A 5,466-nucleotide genomic window follows, 5' to 3' on the forward strand; every position below is an offset into this window, starting at 1 on the left:
CTGAAGCCCTCAGTTTGTTTCTCAGAGTCCATAGTCTCTCATGCTTCATTCCCCCCTTCTGATTACCCCCCTTTCTTTATCCCTTTCTTCCCCTACCGATCTTCTTAGTTCTTATGATTTAGTTCCAGGTTCAAAGCATTGTGGTCTGTGAATATGCAGGGAATAATCTCAATCCTTTGGTATCAGTTGAGACCTGTTTTGTGACCTAGTATAGGGTCTATTTTGGGGAAAGATTCATATGCATTTGAAAAGAATGAGTATTCTGTTTTCTCAGGTATAGTGTTCTGTATATATCTACAAGGTCCATCTGGACCAGTATGTCATTCAAAGCTCTTGTTTCTTTGTTGATTTTCTACTTAGGTGATCTGTCTATTGCTGAGAGCAGAGTGTTGAGGTCCCCTACTATTAATGTATTATTATCTATATGTCTCTTTATTCTGGTTAAGAGTTGGCTTGTGTATCTAGCTGCTCCCCTTTTGGGGGGATAGATATTTATAATTCTTATCCTCTTGTGGGATACATACCTTTAAGAATAATATTGTGTCCTCGTGTATCTCTAATTACAGTGTTTAGTTTAAAATCTAATCTGTCTGATATAAGAATTGCTACTCCAGCTTTCTTTTGAGGTCCATTGGCATGAAACATGGTTCTCCATCCCTTCACTTTCAGTCTGGATGTATCTTTAGGTTGAAAATGAGTCTCTTGTAAACAGCGTATGGATGGGTCATGTCTTTTTAACCAATCTGCAGCCCTGTGGCTTTTTATGGGAGCATTTAGGCCATTCATATTGGGACTGATTATTGAGAGATATAATTTTAATGATGTCATGCTGCCTCTAAAGTGTTTGTTTCTATAGATTGTAAATTTCTGTTCTGTATCACTCTTGGGGTCTTTTTACTTTTATAGAACCCCCCTTAATATTTCTTCTATGGCTGGCTTGGTGGTCACATATTCTTTCAGTTTCTGCCAGTCTTGGAAGGTTCTTGTCTCTCCATACATTCTGAATGACAGCCTTGCTGGGTAAGGGATCCTTGGCTGCCATGTTCTTCTCACTTAGTGCTCTGAATATGTCTTGCCAGCTTTTTCTGGCTTGCCAGGTCTCTGTAGACAGGTCTGATGGTATTCTGATGTTTCTCCCTCAGTATGGGAGGATTCTCTTCCCCCTGTCCACCTTCAAGATTTTATCCTTGGATCTAAGATTAGCGAATTGTACTATTCTATGACGTGGAGTTGGTCTGTTTTCATTGATCTTGGGAGGGGTCCTCTCTGCCTCTTGGACACGAATGCTTGTTTTCTTCACCAGATTAGGGAAGTTCTCAGTTACAATTTGTCCAAATATCTCTTCAAGCCTTCTTTCTTTCTCCACCCCCTCGGGGATGCCAATGATTCTGACATTGGAACGATTCATTGAATCAGTAATCTCCCATAATCTACATTCTTGAGATTGGATATTTTTTAACCAAGTTCCCATTTTTTCCTTCTTTTCTATCATCCAATCTTTCAATTCACTAATTCTTTCTGCCTCATTTTCCCTGGCCATCACAGCATCCAGTTAAGACTGCATTTGATTCATAGCATTTTTAATTTCTGCCAGATTCACTCTCATTTCTACCCTTAGAGATTCTATATTCTCATTAATATTTTTTTTAATATTTTTTTCAAGCCTACACATCATCTTGACCATTGTTACTCTGAACTCCATTTCTGACAATTTGGTATATCCATTAGTTCTGTGGCAGAGGCCACAGTCTTTGTTTCTTTCCTTTGTTGGGGATTCCCCCTCCTGGTCATTCTGATGAGGAGTGGTTGTGGGGATGTACAGAGCCCAGATTATTGACCAAGACCCAAGCAATATGCACTTATTTTATAGGGACCTTAGGAATGTGGGTTGCTTGTTTTTCAGCCTGCTTTCTGGGGGAGGGGCCTGCTGCCCTGATACTCAGGCAACCCTGTTTGTGTAGGAGGGGTCAGGATGGGCACAGTGAAAATGGGTATTTCTGGGCTTTTGTTCTCTGGCTTCTTTCCCTGGTGGTTTTCTGTGCCTCTTCTGAGAGTCAGAGCAGCAATGGCCAAATCCTAGCCTCTGTCTCAGAACAGAGAGATCGCAGTCCATCCTCCCCTGAGCTCTCCTGGCCATTTTAACTCTGTTTCTGTTGGTGCTGCTAAAAACCCCACAGCATCCTGGGTTGTGTGCCCCACAGCTGCTCTCCCGGTCCTCACTCCCAGGTCTGGAACATCTCTGTCCTTTGTGCTTTTAACACCACCAGCCGCCCCGGTTCCTGTGTGTGCTCCCGAGCTCCCTGTTTCAGTGTGGTTTGCGTGTGCTCCAGAGCTCCAGTTTTCAGTCTGGTCGCGCGTGCGCTCCTGAGCTCCCGGTATCAATCTAGTTTCTTGGAGGCTACTGGTCCATGAGTCCAGCCCCCTCCCCAGTGCAGGAAGCTATTGCTTCCCGGCATCCAAAAGGGGTGGCTCCCTCCCCCTTCCATTTATCTATCGATATCTGTGTGCAGATTCATGGCTCCCCACTTCATACCTCCATACTCAGCACCAGAGATGTTCGTTTGTAGAGATCCAGTTATATCTTCTTACCTCTCGGGCTGATTTCATGGGTGTTCAGGATGATCTGGTAGATATCCAGCTCAATTCATGGGATCAGCTGAGAAAAGGTCCCCTACTCCTCTGCCATCTTTTTTTTTTCTATTTGGCCTCTTTAAACTGGCCAAAAATATGAATACAATGTTAAATATAACTTAAAGTAGGGTTTTTTTTGTCTCAAAGGGATAGCTTTTAATATTTTACCACTAAATATATCTGCTAAAGAGTTTACTTTTATTTTTTAGGTTTTCTGCATCAAATTAAAGAAATTCCCTATACTCCAATGCTGTCAAGAATTTTATGATAAATGAGTATTGAATTTTATCAAATACTACTTTTAATCTACTGAGATTAACACAATTTTCATCTGTGTAATGAATCATTAATCTGTTTTCTAATACCAATCAATCTCACAAACCTGTAATTAATTCAAATTGGTCTTGGTGTAGCTCCAATTTTCTATATCTCTGGATTTAATTTGTTAATACTTTTTTTAAGTTTTCCCTATGCTGAAGAGAGATTAGTTTATAATTTTAATTTATTTTCTTTAACTTGACAGTGACTGATGTCAATGTTATGTTGGTTCCATAAAACCATAAAGGGAGCTTTTCCTCCTTATCTATGCTCTGGAAATTTTTTTAAAAGACTTTATTTATTTGAGAAAGAGAGAGAGTGCACAGGAGAAGGAGCAGAGGCAGAGGGAGAAGCAGTCTCCCCACTGAGCAGGGAGCCAGACATGGGGCTTGATCACAAGACTCCGAGATCATGAGCTGAGCCAAAGGCAGATGCTTAACCTGTTGAGCCACCCAGGTGCCCCTGTGCTCTGGAAATTTTTGTGTAAGATGATAAAATGAGTAACTGCAACCATTTTTACAAAGACTTTCTGAAAAAAAGATTTTGTTAAATGTGGTAAATCTAATGGGATTATATACCTCTAACCTGAAATATTAATTATTGAATAATAAAATGAATGTGATCATGACCCATTAATTGCTCATTTACTTTGTCACAGATTTCTTTTAACCTCAGTTCTCCTTAGGTATATTGACCCTTCACATTCTATTACAATGTGCTATACAAGTTAGTTTTATCATGTATCAGTGTCTTCTGATCATTAATCCCAGGGGAGTGTTTTCTTTGTATTGTTTTGTTTCTTTTCCCTTCTCAATAGAATCCCTTGGGTATGTAATTAATTAAATGATATAAGAACACTCACATTTTTAGCATGTAAAATTAACGATGAAACATCCCCCTACCTGATGGATATAATAACACTTTTATCAGATTTTCCAGGATTTTTTCCACTTCCAAATGTAAAGAATATAGAAATGAATTTCACTTGCATTAATAATAGGTATTATATAATTTGGACATATTCACAGTAAAGCCTAGAGAATTTATCTTATCTAAAATAAAATTAAATATAGCATTACCCAAGTCCACAACTGGTCTAAGTTCAAACTTACTTACAAGGGTGAAGTGGACGTAGAAAATTTACAAAAGCACAGCATATATTCCATCTTTTTGCATTAAGTTGCAACTTAAAAGTTATTTTTCTTTCAATTTCTTACTGAAATAATATTGTCTAGGCTTTGACTACATTCAAAATCCATTACTAGTTTTGTTTTGTTTTTGGGTTTTTGTTTTGTTTTGTTTTGTTTTTTGCCTTTTCCCATCCTAGAAGAAAATATGAAAAACACAGGAGTTAAGGTAAACGTTTTAGAGTTGGGATCTTTTATTTTTAATTGTAAATTAAGGTGATTTTGTGGAAATCAAAGGCAGATATGTATAAGTAGCTTGAGTTTTTTCTTTTCGGTTAATCATTTTACATCTTTTTTGGTATAGAAATACAAAATGTATAAATGGTACCTACTTACAAAATGCACCTGAATCTGTCCATTGCTTTTTTTTTATTAATTATTTAAGCTTAATATAGCAATGCAAAAATTGAGAAAAAAAGACTAATGAAATGATCTATAGAAGGAGAAATCTTCACTCTAGGATCATTATTTTACCACATTTTAGTTATCAATTTATTTTTGTCCGATTATACCTTCCTAGAGAGCTATTTTTCCATTTATTAATATAAAAAAATAGTAATTATGAAGATGGTGATTACAAGACAATAGATGTGAAAAGGAATACATTATTTCCGTTTATCAGCCAATAAACACAAAGCAGCTTTAGACAGAAGACACCATGAACTAATTTAAATACTTTCTCACTTGATTCTGGAAATCACTGTGATATTCAGACAACTCTCTGGACTAGGTCAAATTTTATTTTTTTAAATCAAACTAGAAGAAAACTATTAAAGAAGCAATACATAATTTTTCTTGGCAGGCACAAATTTTGACATGAGAACTGCAAAAAAGTAATAAACATAAAATGGGAAAAAATTTTAGGGATATGGAAATTTTAAAAGACAGCTGAATAGTTGACCATATTAGGAAAGAAAGTCATTACCAGCACTCCAAAGTTTCACAGATAAAGATAGTTCTAAAGAAAAAAAATGCACTTTGTTTTTGCTTATTTGTATTTTGGTATTTGTCTCTTAGGGATCATGTTAATGGTAAACTCCATAAGGAAATAATGCAACAGATCTACAAAACATTCTGAAGAAGGAGGAGGAGGAAGAAAGCTCTCAATACAGATCTTACAAACAATATAGCTAATTTCTAAAATGTTACAGGGTGTTGAAAACTGCTATCTAAATTGTGGTTGCAAGAGTTTGTATGTTTTTTAATTTACAGGACTATTTTTCCCTTTGTTTATATTTATTTACAATCTAAAGTTTTTCTTACACGTAAAAGCTATCCGTAATCAAAATTACAATCTTAAAAGTAAAACCTGAATAAGTAGATACCTTCC

The sequence above is a fragment of the Ailuropoda melanoleuca genome, chromosome 15 (genome assembly GCF_002007445.2).
Source record: "Ailuropoda melanoleuca isolate Jingjing chromosome 15, ASM200744v2, whole genome shotgun sequence".
NCBI classification, from domain to species: Eukaryota; Metazoa; Chordata; class Mammalia; order Carnivora; family Ursidae; genus Ailuropoda; species Ailuropoda melanoleuca.